At 50.1% G+C, this 18,777-nt stretch overlaps 1 protein-coding gene across 2 annotated transcripts in view; it reads left to right on the top strand.

Annotated features, from left to right (window-relative positions):
- TMCC2 (transmembrane and coiled-coil domain family 2) overlaps positions 1–18,777 on the top strand; it is a 521,381-nt gene that overhangs the window by 484,907 nt on the left and 17,697 nt on the right. The gene's annotated exons all lie outside the window — the stretch shown is intronic.

Below are 18,777 nucleotides of genomic sequence, written 5' to 3'. Positions count from 1 at the left end.
AAAATTGATCTGCACAGTCCGAGCACTGTGTGGATTTCCTTACTTGAGAGGCAAAGAGCGCGGGCCAATGTTGGGGTGCACTGACAGAGCTTTGTTTGGGTTCCAGTACTGGAACAGAAAGAACGGCTGTAGTCGAGGAGCACTGGCAGAGTGAGCTTGAGTGACAGTACTGGAATGAGCGTGAGCTGCTGGTGAGGACTGCGGTGCGCTGGTAAAGCCTCCGGAGGGATCCCATACCAGAGCAGCATGCTGTGCTGTAGGTCTGTGGGTCCCCAGTACTGCGGTAGGAGGGGGTACTGCAGCTCAGGACTAGCGTGTGGGCTGTAGTACTGCGTAAAGACGGGGTGCATTGCCTAAGCGTCTCCTCGAACTGCAAAGGGCCCTCAGACTAAAGCCACACACAGCAAAGCGAGCTAAAAGCTTGATTACCTCCTCGTCCGTCTTCTTCGCCACAGTAATCACCATTGAGCCTCCGGCTCCCACAGAAACTCCAAGTAAAAGTTATCATTCTAGTCTCCCTCTCCCTCTCCCAATATGGCCTCCAGTGGCAACAGCCAATCCCATAAAGGGACACATAATCAGCAAAATGATCTGTGTTTTTGTCTCTGCACTACTCCGAGTGCTGTGTGCCTGCGATGCGGGTAAGTGGGGCTGGGTCCTGCGTTGGCTGGACTCTGGGTCCTTGTGGGGTTTGATGTTGGGGAATGTTGGTGTTTGTTGTATTTAATATTTTTTGTTCCCCTCATCTACCGCTTTCTCCTCATCCTGCTCTAGTGGACTCAGAGTTTCATGGAGGTTGGTTCGCTTGGGATCCGGCCTCCATTGCGGGGACACGCGAGTCTTTGACCTGCTTTAGCGGTCTTTTTGACTCATTTTGAAGTTTTATAACGCGCGTCCTGCATATCGGACAGTGCACGGTTCTGGTATGTTGTTCTTCCCCATTACTAAACGGAGTTGTTGAGCTTCTCCGTTTACTCACCTTGTTTTACTCCGCTGCATGTTGCAGATTGACGATGGGTCTGGCGGCTTCGTTAGGAGGGGGCGCCGGACTTCCTCCGCTTTTATCGTTGTATAATGAGCGTGCAGTGGGAGGGTTAGTTGGTGTTGCCTAGCGACGTACGGCCTTTTACGACGGTCATATTTGCCGTCTGATACCTGTGTTGGTTCACTTGCTTTTGGTGGTCATGGAGAGTGGTTCGTCTCTTGTGACTGATCCTGGTTCCATAGATGTCGCTTCTGGTTCTGGGGTGGCACTTCCTTCTTTGGATGTCTTGCAGAAAATGATAAATTCTGCGGTGGCTGCTGCTTTGCAAGATAAAGTGTCTGTTCCTCCTACTAAGAAGGCTAAAACGGATGCTGATCCTGATCTTGATTCAGATACGGAGGAGGATGTGGACGTCAGTGGACGTTTTGTTCAGGGTGCCGACCTAAAGGTGGTGCTTGGCCACATACGCACAAATGTGGTTTTTCTTGATTCTGTTGTGGATTTGGAGGATGACTTCTTTGCGCAATATCAGCGTCAAGAACCAGAATCTTTGCCCCTTCATTCGTCTGTTTTGAAGGTTTTGGAAACGGAATGGAAGGATGTGGACAAGGGCGCTTTTCCTCATTTTTTGAATAAGCGTTATCCTTTGCAAGACTTTTCTGTGAAGTTTCCTTCCTCAGTAAAGGTTGATTTATTGATGGCTAGTATGTCATCTCATGGAACTGTTGTTTCTGAGGATTCCTCTCCTGCTGACCCGGTGGATCTTAAGATTGATAGTGAAGTGAAGCTCACTTTTGCTGCTGCAAATTTTTCCATCCGGGCGGCTGCCTATTCTTATTACGCCATCCAATCTTTGCTTAAAGACTTTCAATCGTTGGCGGAATTGTTGGACCAGGGGGAAGATGTGTCTTCTACGCTGGCTATGATGGAGCAGCAGGTTCGTCTGCTTTCTGACATTTCATTTGATTCTTTAGAGGCGGCTGCTTCTGCGGCATGGTCTTCAGTTGCTGCTAGGAGGCAGTTGTGACTCCGCTCATGGAAGGCTGATGCTGCGCAGAAGGGTCTATTGATGAAAATTCCCTTTACTGGTGTATAGCTGTTTGGTTCCCCATTGGATGAAATGGTTAAGAAGATGGCGGAGGACCGTAAGCTGCTTGCACCTGACCGGGCTGGTCGCTTCCGTGCTTTTGGGTCACAGAGGGCTTTTGGTCCTTCACGGAGGGGCCGTGCACATCAGCCCTTTTGTGGGAGGGGGCGTGGCCGGGGTACTCCTTCCTCTGACAAGTCCCGGTTCTCCAGCGCTTCTGCCTCCTCCTCTCCCGCTTCAAAATCATGACTGGGTTGCTCCTGGAGTGGGTCCGGTTGGGGGTCGTCTGAGTATCTTCCGGGACTCTTGGAACGAGACTGTTTCAGATCAGTGGGTCCTTCAGGTGATTTCCGAAGGTTTTCGTCTTGGATTTACCTAGACTCCCCCAGACTGTTTCAGGTCCACTCCTTGTCCCAGAGACGCTCTGAAAAAGGTGGCGCTTTTGGACGGCATCGCTTCCCTTGTGCAAAAAGGGGCGGTGATTCCCGTACCAAGGGATCAATTGGGGTAGGGGGTTTATTCTATTCTGTTCCTGGTGTCCAAATGCACAGGGGATCTCAGATCTGTGATGGATTTGAAATGGGTGAATACTTTCATTCCTCATCAGAAATCCTTGATGGTTTCTCTCCAGGTGATCCTTCCTCTTATTTCTTAAGGGGATTTTCTGGCCTCGATAGACCTAGAGGATGCATATCTCCATGTGCCTCTACACCCCGACTCTCAGCGGTTTCTACGGTTCTGTGTCCTGGGTCGGCACTATCAGTTTCAGGTATTGCCTTTTGGACTCTGCTCTTGACCCAGAGTTTTTACAAAAGTTCTGGCTCCTCTTGTTGGTCATTTACATGGGGAGGGCATTAGTGTTTTTCCATATCTTGACGATATTTTTATTTCTGCTTCTTCTCTTTCGAAGGCGGAGTTGCATATCTGGAGGGTGTGCCATGTCCTGGAAATTCACGGATTCCTGGTGAATGTCCCGAAGTCCTCCCTGGTTCCTGCTCAGGATATCTGCTGTTCGATCCCTGTTGTTGGGTCCTTCTCATCCTGTGAACCTATGGTTGAGGGTGCAGGGTCTAATGTCAGTATCTTTGTTGTTGGTGCCTTGGGCTCGCCTACACATGTATCCAGTGGTGTCCCACATTTTATTGCATTGGGTCCCCTGTTCTCAAGATATGAGTGTATTGATCCCTGTGTCAACCAAGATTTGGGTGGTCCTGGGTTGGTGGTTGGACAAGGTTCATCTGTCTCGGGGTCGCCCCTTTCTGGTTCTTCCGTCTCGGATTCTCACTACCGATGCCAGCCTTTTGGGCTGGGGTGCTACTCTAGGGGATTCGACGACGCAAGGGGTTTGGTCTCACTCTGTGATATCCTCTTCATCCAACTACAAGGAACTGAAGGCAGTTCAGTTGGGCCTGTTGGCATTCTCGGATCATCTGTTGGGTCACCATGTGCAGGTCCGGACGGACAATCAGGTGGTGATGTCATATGTCAACCATCAGGGGGGTTGCAGAATTCTTTCTCTCAGTTGCCTCAGTCGTCGGATTTGTTCTTGGGCAGAGTTACACCTGGCGTCTCTGTCTGCGATTTATCTACCTGGTCGGCAGAACACTGTGGCAGACTGTCTGAGCCTTGTGTTTCCGTCCATGGGGTCGTTGTCCCTGACACACTTGATGTTCAGGAAGTTGAGGCGGATGTTTGATTCTCCGATTGTGGACCGCTTTGCTTCCCGGTCCAATGCCAAGTTCCGATGCTTTTGCACAATTATACCTTGCCGGGAAGCTTGGAGGGTGGATGCTCTGTCATTCCATTGGCCACGAGGCCTCTTGTATACCTTTCCCCCTGTTCCCCTGATTCCAGCTGTCTTGCAGAAAATCAAGAGGGAGGGGTCCTTTGTCCTTCTGATTGTTCCGGGGTGGAGTCGTCGCCCATGGTTTCCCATGTTATTGGAATTGGCTGTGACGCCGGGGTGTGCCTTTACTCCAGTATTGGAACTTTCATAGATTCCCATTGCTTGTATCATTCCCCGTCGTCGGACTGGGAGCCTCGGTAATAATAAATATATATATATATAAATATATACTTAGGTAAATACACCCTAATAGGTGTAAAAAGTAAAAAATTAGGCCTAGGCCTCATTATATTTTGCAGCCTATAGGTGTCCTTATGTAAAAGGACCCAAACTCACATTAGCAACCAATCAGATTAGCCTCACCCTGTGGAACCTTCCTGAGAAAGCTCAGAGCCTCAGATTTTCTACCGCATCGTTGATGACAGGGAGTCTCCTTAGAGCTCTGCTCTAACTTCTACTTTGAGGTACTATTTAAGCTGTTTTTTGACAGGATTCCTTTGAATTCTTACTATGGCTGATAAGGAAAAGAAGAGCCTTTTCAGGCCTTGTGCCACTTGTGGCAAAAAACGACTTTATACTGAGGATAAACACAAGGATTGTATATACTGTTTATACCCTGACCACAAGCCAGAGGGTTGTAAGATATGCAGGATGATGTCTGTTAAGACCCTTCGTGATTGTGAAGGAAGGTTACTTCTTTGGCTTAGAAAGTTGGAAAAGAAGGAAGAAGTGGTTTCTAGTGATGATGAAGATGCCAGATCATCATCTTCCAAGACATCTTTGAAGAGGGGTGTACCATCTGAGGAAGTTTCATCTGAACCCCCCTCAAAGGCTATGCGTGGGACCTCTGATAGGTCTGGCAAGCCCGGGCCTAGCGAATCTCCTCACGAGAGTGTAAAGGAGAGGGAAAGGCTAGCACCTCAGGTGCAGAAGGCAAAACTGGATGAGGGCTCGGCTGGGCCTTCACATCAGGAGAAAGTTTCTAAGTCCTTCAAGAAACCAACTGTAGAGGCTTCAACAGTGGTCAAAAAAGGCTCTAAAGCCTCTGTGGTGACTTTGTCTCCTCATACGTCGACGAGCCATCCATCGACGACGAGGATGACGACGACGACGGCGTCGACGAGGACCTCGACGACGATGCCGTCGACGAAGACTGGGTCGACGACAGCGTCGACGACGATGACTACGTCGACGGTTACCACCTCGTCGACGAAGACAATTCCGTCGACGATGACTATCCCGTCGACGGTGGCAATCTCGTCGACGACGACGATCTCGTCGACGAGGGTGAGCCCGTCGACGATGGCAGTTCCGTCGACGATGACGAACCCGTCGACGATGACGAGCCCGTCGACGATGGCGATCCCGTCGACGGTGAAGTTTATCTCGTCGACAGTCCCGTCGACGACGGTTCAGACTATGGAGATGCCGTCGACGGCAGGTGATAGAGGCGCCAGGAAGAGGAGAATAACTCCGGATATGACTTCACCTAGAAAGGTGTCATCATTACCCCCAGCCCTGTTGTTGGACGAGGATGAGTACTCGGAGAATGAGATGTATGGGGATGCATATAGCCCATCTCAGTTGCATCTGAAATACCACGATTCTGACCAGGATGATGAGTACTATTATGGGCAGGAGCAGCGACGACAAAAACAGGTCGCATACCAGGAAACTCAGGCACAACAGGGCACGGTTACAATGCCTATGAGTCTTTTGACGGACTTGAGAGCAATGCTGGAGGAGTATAGAAGCAGGCAAAGGTCGCGACCAGTGGAAGGTCAGGCGCATGTTCAGCCACAGGTGATGGCAGTTCAGTCTGTGGCCCCTTCACAGGGGGAAGAAGAGAGGGAATATCCTCGGCAGACACAGGTCCAAGATGATACCTCGGATGAGGATGAACACAACCAGGATCAGAATCCTGATAACGAATGGAACCAGTATATAGCACAGGATCCGGCTTCTCCGGTGCCGGACCCGGTAGATTCACCTCCGGCGGATGTGGGAGGTTTCTTCAGCTTGATGGAAAGAGCCACGGCACGCTTTAAGCTAGCCATGCCGGCAACATCTACGGATTGTTTTTTGTATGATTTTAAAGAGGCATACCGTAAGACAGTGCGTTCGATTCCCATTGTAGAGCACATTTGGGATGAAGGAAAGAAGGTGATGCAGTCTCCAGCGACAGTCATTCCAACACTTCCACGCTTGGAGAAAAAGTATAAAGCTCCGGATGACAGTCCCGCCTGCTTGATTGGACAACCTAGACCAGACTCAGTCATATCGCAGGCGGCGCAGAAGAAATCACGGAATCCTTCGGCCACCCTCACAACTCCACCGGACAAGGAGGGTAGAAGGTTAGACAACGCTGGAAAGCGATTTTCGTCTATGGCTAGCTTGCTGGTCAGGGCGGCCAATGCCTTGGCGATTCTAGCAAGATACGACCGCCAGATGTGGAGTGATGTGGCACACTATGTGGAATTGCTGGCGGATGACCCTAGAGCCGAAGCACAGAAACTTCTGGAAGAAGGACAACGGTCTTCTTCGGAAATGATTGATTGTGCGATGGACATCGCCACCATTTCTTTCCGTGCTCTTGGCAGCGCGGCTGTTCTTCGACGGCAGGGGTGGCTACGAGCGACTTACTTTCGACCAGAGGTCCAAAATAAGATTCTGGACTTGCCCTTTGATGGGGACATGTTATTTGGGAAACATGTTGATGACACCCTACAGGGAATAAAGAAGGACACAGAGACAGCAAGGGCTCTGGGGAACCTACAATATAGAAAGACACCATTCCGTGGAGCGAGAGGAAGAGGCTTCACTTCGCCAAGAGGTGGTTATCAGCAACAGCGATACTCGCAGCAGTCGCAGTCGTACAGACCACAGTACGGCAATCAATATTATCAGCGACAGTCACAGTCTCAATCGTTCTCTCGTCAGAACGCTCGTGGACGTCAAGGGCGTCAGGGCAAAGACGCTGGCAAGCGTCAATAGCGGCCTCCTGACTCTGCCAACTGTTCCTCCGCCTCTGGTATCTCCAGTGGGCGGCAGGATATCTCAACATCTGAGCAGCTGGGAAGAAATAACATCGGATCAGTGGGTATTGAACATCATCCGACATGGGCATACGCTAGAATTCCAGGAGTTTCCACCTACAAGAGCTCCCCACGCCACTACTTCAAAACATCTAAACCTTCTGCAATTGGAAGTTCAACAAATGCTTCAGAAGAGGGCGATCCAACGTGTTCCCCTATCACAAAGAGGAGAAGGTTTCTATTCAAGATTTTTTCTGATCCGAAAAACGAAACTAAAGTGGCGTCCGATCCTGGACTTAAGGGAGCTCAATACCTATCTCGTAAAGCTGTTGTTTCGGATGATTTCACTCTAGGACATATTGCGCCTCTTGAATCCAGGCGATTTCATGGCTACACTAGACCTGGAAGATGCCTATTTTCATATCCCGATCCATCCGGCTCACAGACGTTTTCTTCGCTTCACAGTGGGCAAGAGTCACTTCCAGTTCATGGTGCTCCCATTTGGATTAAAATCCGCTCCTCGGATATTCACAAAGGTGCTGGCCCCGGTAGCAGCTTTTCTGAGAAGACAGTCGCTGGAAGTATTCCCGTACTTAGACGACTGGCTGCTGAAGGCACCAAGCTTCCAAGAGGCAACAGAAGCAGTGGACACATGCTTGAGCCTCTTCATTCATCTGGGCTTGCAACTCAACAGAGAGAAATCGGTTCTTCAACCGTCAGGTATGGTGAAGTTCTTGGGAGCGATACTCGATACTCAGTTGTGCAAAGCCTTCCCATCGGAAGAGAGACAGATGAAACTCATGTCTTCAGCCGCTCGGCTGCAGAGGAAAACTTGGATGACAGTCAGGATGTACAAATCTCTTCTAGGGTCGATTTCATCCTGTATTCAATTGATTCCGCACTGCAGGCTGCGAATGCGCCCCTTGCAGGAGGAACTGGACCTTCAGTGGAGACAAGTGGAAGGGTCGTTCGACGACAAAGTAACGGTCACCCAGCAGATGAAACGGACGGTTTCATGGTGGATGAAGAAATCTCACCTCGCAGTGGGTCTCAGTTTCAGAGCGGCACCGGCTCCTCGCGTCATTACCACAGACGCCTCCCTTCAGGGTTGGGGAGCGGTCATGCAAGATCTCCAGGTCAGTGGCCACTGGACACCAGTAGAACGTCGCTTGCATATCAACGTTCTGGAGCTAAGGGCTATTCGGTTGGCGATGTTGGCGTTCCTTCCAAGGATTTCAAATTCGGCCATCCTGGTGCGTACGGACAACACCACCGCAATGCATTACGTCAACAAGCAGGGCGGCACAAGATCGCAACTGCTTTCTCAGGAAGCCCAGCTGCTGTGGGAGTGGGTGATCTCACAGAACATCACGCTCGTGGTGGAACACCTTCCAGGAGTATGCAACACGAAGGCAGATACGCTAAGCCGCTTGAGGGCAGTCTCACACGAGTGGGAACTGGACAACACAGTGGTCAAGGACATCTTCTCCCGTTGGGGAACCCCAGCGATCGACCTGTTTGCAACACCGAGGAACAAGAAATGCCGGTGTTATGCGAGCAGGGAACACCATCGAGGGTCACTGGGGAATGCCCTTTTGATGTCTTGGTCCGGCACATTTGTTTACGCCTTTCCGCCATTTCCCCTGATTCCTCGTGTCCTCAAGAAGCTCAAGCTGGACAAGTGCAGGATGATACTAATAGCGCCTGCCTGGGCTCGCCAGTTCTGGTACACGGAGTTGCTTCTTCTATCGGAAAAGCGGCCCATTCATCTGCACCCCAACCAGACCCTTCTATCAATGTACAACGGCCAGGTTCTCCACCCGAACCCGAGCTCGCTTCAGTTGACAGCTTGGCTCCTGAACACAGAGAGTTTAAGGATTTAGACATTTCAGAAGAATGCAGGAACATTTTGTCACAGGCACGAGCTCCTAGCACTAATAAGACATATAGAGCGAAATTGAAAAGGTTCTATTTATGGTGCCAGAGAGATGGAGTGCATCCATTCTCATCAGCTCTTGCCATACATTCTATCTTTGGCACAGGCAGGTCTGGCTCATGCTTCCATCTAGGTCCACTTGGCAGCTATTTCCAGGTACAGAAGGACAAGATCGGGCCCTTCTCTACTATCAACAAGGATAATAAAGCAATTCCTGAAAGGGCTGTTTAGAGTTTTTCCGCCAGTTAGGCCCCCACCTCCGGTTTGGCACTTGAATGTGGTCCTGGCTCAACTGATGAGATCGCCATTTGAGCTAATACATAGGGCAGACCTGAAGTTCCTATCATGGAAAGTGGCGCTTCTTCTGGCACTCACATCTGCAAGGAGAGTAGGAGAACTTCAGGCTTTAACTATCAAAGAACCTTTCTTGCAGTTCAAGAATGATACATTGATCCTACGAATGAACCCCAAGTTCATTCCGAAGGTACCGACAGACTTTCATCTTAATGAACCGGTGGTTCTGAATTCTTTTTTTCCTCGGCCTTCCACTCAGGCTGAGAGGACACTTCATTCTCTGGACGTTCAGAGATGTCTGAAATTTTATCTGCAACGCACAGCTGGATTTCGGAAGACGCCCCAGCTGTTTGTGGCTTTCGGGGCCCCAAGAAAAGGATTTCCTTTGTCAAAGCAGGGAATTTCCAGATGGATATCGAGTGCGATCCGTTTCTGCCACCAGGCGGCAGGCAAACCGTTGGAAGGACAGGTGAAGGCGCACTCCACAAGATCGATCTCATCGTCAACAGCGCTGTTTGCTGGAGTATCGATAAAGGATATTTGCAGAGCGGCCACCTGGAGCAGTACTCACTCATTCACGAGGCACTACTGCCTGGAGGCGGCTGCAAAGGGGGATTCGGCTGTTGGACAAGCAGTCCTGAGAAATCTCTTCCAGTAAGAGGTGAGCTTTCCTCTCTTCCCTCCTCCTGTTTTTTCAAACATTTCGTTTATTATGATATGGTTACTGATTTATTGTTGTTATGATGTATAATATCATTGGTTTATAATGGTTCTATAACTATGCACGAAATGTTTGAGGTATGCTAACTGCTTTCTACTCTGATACAAGCAATGGGAATCTATGAAAGTTCCAATACTGGAGTAAGAAACAAGTTACTTACCTGTAACTTTAGTTCTCCAGTATTGGTAACTTTCATAGATTCCCATGCGCCCACCCGCCTCCCCTGGGAAAGCTCACTTCTGGGCTAGGTGATTATGTGGCAAAGCAACGGCTACGAAAATCTGAGGCTCTGAGCTTTCTCAGGAAGGTTCCACAGGGTGAGGCTAATCTGATTGGTTGCTAATGTGAGTTTGGGTCCTTTTACATAAGGACACCTATAGGCTGCAAAATATAATGAGGCCTAGGCCTAATTTTTTACTTTTTACACCTATTAGGGTGTATTTACCTAAGTATATATTTATATATATATATATATTTATTATTTCCGAGGCTCCCAGTCCGACGACGGGGAATGATACAAGCAATGGGAATCTATGAAAGTTACCAATACTGGAGAACTAAAGTTACAGGTAAGTAACTTGTTTCTTCCCTCTGTTGGGCCCTCTTCTTCCGCTTCCTGTGTTCCGATACCTGGGTCTGTGGGCCTGGCTCTTGAGAGGGATTCCCTGATCCGTGGTGGTTGTTCGCTGGCTGTTGCTGGTGTTATTCAGCGGTCCGGGAGGCCTTCTACGTTAAAATCCTATGCTAAGCATTGGTACAACTTTGCTTCTTGGTGTCTTCGTCACGATTTGTCTATGGCTTCTTTGGACCCGACTCGAATTCTTGATTTTCTGAATGAGGGTTTTGAGTTGGGTTTGGCCATTTCTACTATTCGTGCTCAGTGGGCCGCCATTCGGGCGTTTCATGTCCTTCCTTTGGTTTCAGTGGATCCTTTGGTGGTGCGGCTTTATAAGTCTCTTTCTTTCCAGCGACCCCGTCCTATCCTATGTCCTCCTCCTTGGGACCTTCCTTTGGTCTTATGTTCATTACAATTGGCTCCTTTCGAGCTTTGGAGACGATTGATTTGAAATTTTTGACGCTTAAGGTCGTCTTTCGTATGGCAATTGCTTCTGCCAGGCGTATTGGGGAGTTGGGGGCTTTCCTCCGGTCTGCTCCATCTTTGGTTGTTTTGATGGATCGTGTGGTCTTGCGCCCTCAACCTACGTTTGTGCCGAAGGTTGATTTCTTCTTTCATCGGTCTGCAGAGGTAGTCCTTCCTGTTCTTTGCCCGGATCCTTCCTCGGATGAGGAGTCTCTTTTACATCTTTTGGATGTTCAACATGCCTTGTAGGTTTATTTATCCCGCACGTCTTCCTTCTGTAAGGTGGACAATTTATTTGTCAATTTTGGTTTGTCCCGTCGAGGTTTGAAACCTTCCCTTTCCATGGTCAGTCGTTGGATTAAGGAGACTATTTTGTTGGCGTATGATTCTGTTTCCGAGATGCCCTCTCTTCCTATTCAGGGGCGTTCCACCAGGTCTGTTGCGGTCTCCTGGGTGGCGTTTAAAGGGGTCTTCATGGAGGATGTTTGCCGGGCTGCCACTTGGTCATCCCCTCATACATTCATGTCGCAATACCGTCTTCAGGTTGGGGCTCGGTTTCCTTTGCCTCTTCTGTACTGAGTGCTGGTGTTCCTTGAGGGGGCTTAATTTGTTTGTTTGCCTATTGTTATTAAACTTGTTGTTATACTGCCTTCCTGGTGTGGGCTGTTTTTCTTTCATGAAGCTGATCTGCTTTGGTATCGGCTCAATGGTGATTACTGTGGCGAGGAAGACGGACGTGGAGGTAATGCCCCGGTTACTTACCGGTAATCTTCATTACTCCGAGTCCTTGTCTTCCTCGCCACAGTAGAGTTTCCCTTCCCTCCCGGCCCTCTTGGTGGCTTCATGTATACGGCTTGGATTTCAGATCGGTTTGCTGATTATGTATCCCTTTATGGGATTGGCTGTTGCCACCGGGGTCCATATTGGGAGAGGGAGAGGGAGACTAGAATGATAACTTTTACTTGGAGTTTCTGTGGGTGCCGGAGGCTCAATGGTGATTACTGTGGCGAGGAAGACAAGGTCTCGGAGTAATGAAGATTACCGGTAAGTGACCGGGGAATTAACTGCCGAGTAGATGAGACCCCATCAGGTGTGTGGCACGTTCAGCCTGTCACAAGTTATCGGTTTTAAATGAACTACATGTTGCATTCTGGGAAGTGTAGTTCATTATTAAGATCGTGCGTTTTGGCTAAAAAAACAACATGCAAAGTGCTGATGGGTAAAAAGCAAGCAACTAGTGTAGGCGTCACTCAAAACACCGTCCGCTTGGAAAATGTTACACCGTGGCCGCCTGGAGAAGGGAGGTGCTAGTTTGTTGAAGGATTCCTTAATCAAAAGAAGAAGCAGGTCCGCTGACGGAAACCCGTGTTCTCCTTTTTCGAGGAATCAGTATTCACCCAACAATCACCCCCAGTAGTCTACTTTGTGTTAAAAGCAGGGATTTCAGTGGGATGAAAAAACCTGGGGGTCTCTCCAAGGGGCGTGGCCGACGGGCGTGGCTTTATAACACCTAAGCTGAAAATCTGTGCTTACCATAGTGTGCCGCCCTACATGTTTTGAGGGTTGCTGTTTACGCAGTGGCTATTTCTGCTGAGGCACTTGGCTTATTACAGTGTACACGTAGTGTATTAGTATACATTTTAATGTGCGCAGGGGGATGGGGCTGCTCGCTAGCTCTTGTGAAGAGTGAGTTGTTCGTTGGTGTAGACACTGAGGCATTATTAGGCCCTATTACAACTCAGATTAGGTCCAAAAGCCCTTTTAAAAATTTAATTTATGTGTTGTGGCCGCACTGTAAAAGCTTACCTGTTGGCATCGGAGGAAGAAATTGTTTTACAAAACATGCATTAAATGAGTGCTGCTGAAACAACAGTGTAATCGCAAAACACAATAAAAGTACTTCAAAATCATTGGAGGCAAAAATAGTAAAGGCGAGGCAGAAATAGTTAAAAAGAAATAGGTATAAAATGTGTGCTGCTGCAACAACAGTATAATCTAACAAGCATTGAAAATGCAATAGGTCTCGCCTTTGGTTAAGTTAAAGCCGTTTGCTTTGCTAATGGTATTGTATAGCAAAGCAAATGGCTTTCACTTAATGAAAGGCGAGACCTATTGCATTTTCAATGCTTGTTTTGTTTGTTATCGATGTATAACTATGTTATTTGAGATGATGTATTCTTGCCTTTCTTCTCCTTCACCATGGCTGCTGTTTGTGACAAGTGCCCACCTGTGGTGGCAACATATTAGGGAAAGATGACCATCACGTGTGTCGTTTCCCTGACTCTACCACTACTAAGGAATGTGGCATGTATCAAAAGTCAAGACAGGGGACATAAAAAAAACTTTGAGGTCACTCGAGCTGCTTCCAACTTGTCAAAAGGGTCAAGAGGGCTAGTTTCTTCCTCTTCTAAAAAATAAGCCTGATTGCTTCCCCCTGGGTGAGTCGGCAAAATTCCACAACTTCTCTTGTTATTGGCGTACATCCTATGCCCCACAGGGTGCTAAAGTTGGGTGGACTTTGTAGTCACACATTTGTCAAAGGTCTCCTGTGTCACCTATTCGGGGACTCCACATGCAGGGGCCGGATGCTGCATAAAATGCATGCAACCCAAGAACAAGAAGACTAGTCTGAATGTATTGCATCTTTAAGCGTGTGAAATTTATATGTTTAACACCATTCCTAAATGTGAGGAAACAGAGATCTAAGGTCAGTCCTGAAGAACGCTGAAACATGTAGACCTGGAGGTACTAATTCTCTCCAAGTGCATCAAACCTGTTTTTAGTCTTGCCAGCAGACTCCAAAGTAAACTGATATGTGATAATTGGGGAATCACCTAAGCAGTTTTATTTTTAGATTCCCTGTCCCCCGCCCATAAGTGCTCCCTTGATGGTCAAGATAGAGGCTGCCCAGATAAGCTTGTTATCTGGGGGAGGGCTCTATGATCTGTGACAAAGCGTGCCACCAAAAGTCTTAGTGGGTGAGGGTCCTTTAAAACAATAATAAATGACTTCCGGTTCAAGATAAGGGGGCATCAATGGGGTTCACACTGATATTTTTACTTGGTGAGCTAAACATCTGGTTCGGTGAACCAAATATGCTATCCGCTAATGTAATCCCAACTACCTAGTTGCAAGACACTTTTGTGAAGTCCTCAATAGTATTGCCCTATTTATCGGTAATGTTCATTAATCTTGGTCCCGTTGTCCTCCTCCCATTCGTGACAATTGAAATAATCCTTTCTCACCAACAGAAAAAAGAACAAGGGAATGCTGGACCCCTACCCCACCTTCTCCCACCGGGAGCATAAGCATACTTATTCAGCATTCCCTCTGAACTACCAAGCCCCAAATGAAGGCCGGCAGACCGGGAGGGAAGGAGGGATGTAATGATTGGGACGAGGACAACGGCACCAAGAGTAATGAGGATTACCGGTAAGTAATAGGGTATTACCCCCAGGTCCTTCCCGTCCTCTTCCCATTCATGACAAGTGACAATACCCAAGCAACACACCAGTATTCATCAACAACAAACCACCAGGACACCAGGAACCTGTAACGTCCAGTGATTTATTGGAACACAGAAGCAAGAAGTCAGGAGCTCACAGCCTGCGGCACCCCCAACCCAAAATGAGCATTACCACCCTGCAAATTCTAGGTCAGATAACGCCTCACAAAAGTGTAAGAGGATGCCCATGTAGCAGCTCTACGGATCTCAGACACGGAAACCCCTGCACCTCAGTCCAGGAGGCTGCCATCCCATGAGTAGAATGTCCCGGCACCCGAATCGTTGGAGGAGAATCAGAAACGGAGTAAGCCAACTCAATGACCTGCATCAACGAATGGCCAGTGGATGATGAAAGAAGCCTTTCTGCTTGAGAGGAAACCCCAAAAGAGACAAACTGGGAGTCAGACTACTGGAAAAGACAAGTCCAATCTAGATAGACACGCAAGGCATGACTGACATCCAGTAAAGACCAAGGGAGATCATCCTCAGACAACTGACCCCTGCTAAAGGAAGGCAAAACCAACCCCTGGGAACAATGGAACCGTGAAGGCACCTTCGGGACAAAAGAGGAGTCCAAACGCAAGACCTGCCCATTATCAAAAAACTACAGGAATGGCTCTTGCTTTATTAGAACCCGCAAGGCTGGGCCAAAGTGATCACCACCAAAAAAAACATCTTCAAGGTGACAAACTTAAGGTCCACCTCCGCCAAAGGCTCAAACTGAGCTGCAACCAAAACACACAACACAAGGGGAAGGACCCACAAAGGGAACAAGGGCCTCACCAAAGTACGTGACAACGAAAAACTCCTCAGCAAACAGGAGACTAAGTCGTCCACATCCTACAAATTTCCCCAAGGGAAACAAAACGCCTTAATTGCGGCCCACTGAGCCCTCAAGATGGAAACAGCCAAACATTTCTCGAACCCTCCCCAGAGAAACTGCAGCACCTCCAGCAGAGAACACTCCAGGGGAGACAACTTCAGAGTATGATAACAGCGCTGGAAATTCCCCCAATGCCTCTCTTAGGATTTCAGAGTTGAAGGCAGGTGAGCCTGCTTAATAGCCAAAGCTAAATGCTCAGGGATACCCCTATGCCCCCACTCCTGTCTCTCAACCTCCAAACCGAAAGCCGCAGCTGCAGGAAAGGCAACATGGGAGCCGACAACAAAGGACACGGAAAGCAGGGGAACAACCGCGGACCCCAAACAGCTTTAGAGTGGGGAACCAAGACTGACAGGGCCAACACGGCACCAACACCACTTCCAGAGACTCCTGCACCAGGTGAGCAAGGAATCAGGGAATCAGAGCAATTGGCCGGAAGGCAGCCAACAGGGGGTCTGGCCAAGGAAGAGACAGAGCATGCACTCCCCAAGCCCCCACCTGAGGAATCCTGGAACAGCTGTGTCGGGAAGTAAACAGGTCGAGGAAGGGAAGACCAAACTTCCCGCACATCTCCTGAAAGGCCTCTGGAGATAGACAATTCCTGGGAGGGGGCTGTTAGAAGGTGGTTCTGACACTAGGGGCCACCCGGATTTTCCGCTTTTTGAGCACCTAATTATTGAGCTTTTACTGTGGGGGAGCCTCATAATCTGGGACTCACCCACAGTGAACTCATTATGAAGGAGAATGCATGGAAATTTTACTGGTGTACCCCTGGCTTGACTAGGCCGCTGCGCAGCAGCTGGAGTATGGGACACCGTGCTGGTTACATGCAGACACGGGTGTACATGCATGTGCACAAGTGTAGGGGCTGCGCAGGGGAGATTCCTAGCATGCGCAGTCCAGGAGCAGCTACAGAGTGAATGGTGTGGCAGGACTTATGCAGAATTGGGTGGTGACCTGGAATAGGCTTTATACCCTGGGAAGGAACATGCCAGGGAAAGTCAGTATGTTTTACTGTGTTTTCACTTCATTATTCCCCTATGGGGATGTGGGGCCCATGGCTAAAATGACTTCCACAGGGCCTACAGATTCCAGACACGCACTAAAGTCCAGTGTAGCGGATGTGAAAATGAGTATTCTGCAGAGTCCAAAGTCATATTTGTACTGCTGTTGGGTTGTCCATAAATGTCATATTTCCCTGAGTCCCTGGCTGGGGTCTGGCCCTGGCAGGTTAGATTAATGACCTTTCTTCCCAGGGCGAAGATCTTCCCTCCAAGGAGAAAAGATAGGTGGAGCTACAAGCCAATCCATCAACTGCTGTCGCTGGGTGCCAGGACCCAAACTGAACCACGGAAAGGCAGTAACAGGGGAAGGAGTTGGGTTTCAGAGGCCATGTGGCCAGGGACACTGGACGACGCCATTTTGACCAAACCCAGAGGCTGGACAAGAAGGAGGGAGCAGGGGCAGGGAAGTGATGTGTCGCTGTTTGATAGGACACACAGCGACTTCCTGCCAGCCCCCTACTCAACTTTTAAAAAGTACTTGCACAGGAAGAGAATCTATCTTTGGGGTGTGGTCTGCTGAGGCGAAAGGTGCTGGAGCCTGATGCAATGGGCAGTTGGAAGGAGGACACACCTGACTGCCTCCCAGGCCCCTAACAGCGCCAGAAGGAGAGCCCAGGACAGGTGCGCAGAAGGAGAGGCCTCTGCGCAGGGAGAAGACAGGCGCAGGGAGCCAGTGAAGACCACTCCCTGCAGAATGCACCCTCTTGGAGACCCGGAGGATGAAGGAGAGTGCTCCCAGTGGCTGGGGGATGCCACCAGGAGCGAGAAGACATGGAAATGGGGCAGATCGGACCCCCAGGGGCTGAGATATGGCCCCCGCAAGGTAGGCGACCTTTGACCCCTAAGAAGACCAACGACGAAGCGCGTGGGGCTCCACCGCCGGTCTCAGAGATGCCCCCGGGGTGGGTCAGGTCCCAGGGGCTGACCCAGGAGGAAGCAAAGTCGGGGTGCGCCGTCGCGCTCCCCGTGAAGATGCCAGCAGGGGGCCAGGAGCCCACCCTGGCCCCCGGTTATGTGAAGGAGGGGGCGGGGGAGCGCTGTTAAGCCCCCCCCCCCATGAAAATTGCCTCCAGGGGGCGCCAGGAGCCCACCCTGGCCCCCCGCCGATGCGGGATGCGGGGGAGTGCTTCCGCGCCCCCTGAAGATGTCCGGGGACCCGGGACCTCATCCCCGGGCCCTGAAGTCAGGCGGAGGGGGGGGAGTGGCCCCGCACTTCACCGAAGATATCAAGGGGCCCGGGACCCCAACCCCGGGCCCCGGCGATGAGGAGAAGGCTGGGGGAGTGCCGCCACGCTGAGTCCGTGTCTGCCCGCCGGAGCGGGCAGACCAGAAGTGCTCGGCCGACTCCCGCGGCAGCACAGAAGAGTGCTAGCCGAGCGGGGAGCCAGTGGGGGCAGCCAGGGGTGGGCTCCCTGGGCTGCCCTCCAACCCAGGTGACTCGCGAGGGTCCCAGGTGGGACCGGGACCCTCAGAACAATGATGTCGGCGTCGGGGGCCCGGGTGGGACCGGGCCCCCCAACAACTGGCAGAGCGGCCGGAGGTGGGCTCCCCGAGCCACCTCCTCTCACCTGGGGGTCCGGGTGGGACCGGGCCCCCCACCGAGGCCCAAGACGTGGCCGGAGGCCACAGCGCGCCTCTCCCCGAAACAGCGGGAGAGCAGCTCATCATTTATGCAGCCATAATGCCTTGCAGGCCAGGACCGGCCTGCAAGGGCAACCCGGCGTTTTCTTGGCTTGTGGTGGCCCCAGGAGAACGGGGTCACCACCCAACATTTGCAAAGGTGCTGGGGAGCTGCTGGAGAAGCGCAGTCTCCCCACAGCACAAAGAGCAAAGTCTCACCCCAAGTGTCTTGGGGATTCAAAGGAATCAACCCCTCCAGGGCTCAACTTGCAGTTAACACCTTCTGGGCTGGAACTTTTGTTCTTCAGATGAGGGTGTTTCAATAATTGCCTCAAGGAGTGAAGAGCTGAGTTGGAGATGTCTGCGGAAGGGCATCCCCTGGAGGTGAAGAGGTGTTATTGCACTGAAATGCATTTATTAATGGTTATTTCTTTTAGAGGGACTGATGTTCAATGTGAAGTATTAGTGTAAGGTGATGTCCTAAGCCAAGTGGATTTAAGTGGCTAGACACTCTTGCTAGGGTGTCTGACAGTATTTGCAACTTAATCCTGTGATCATCTGTGATGACTTTAGGGGCTGTAATTGCAATGCATTTTGAATGATATCCAAATGTGCTGAGTACTGTCATTCTAAAGTGTACATAAACATGTATTCTTGTTACTGCTCTTAGGTGACGACCCCAGACGGTTAGCCCTTACGATGTAGAGGTGCATACCGTAT

This window comes from Lissotriton helveticus, chromosome 5_1 (genome assembly GCF_964261635.1).
Source record: "Lissotriton helveticus chromosome 5_1, aLisHel1.1, whole genome shotgun sequence".
NCBI classification, from domain to species: Eukaryota; Metazoa; Chordata; class Amphibia; order Caudata; family Salamandridae; genus Lissotriton; species Lissotriton helveticus.
This window is presented reverse-complemented; position numbering and strand designations above follow the sequence as displayed.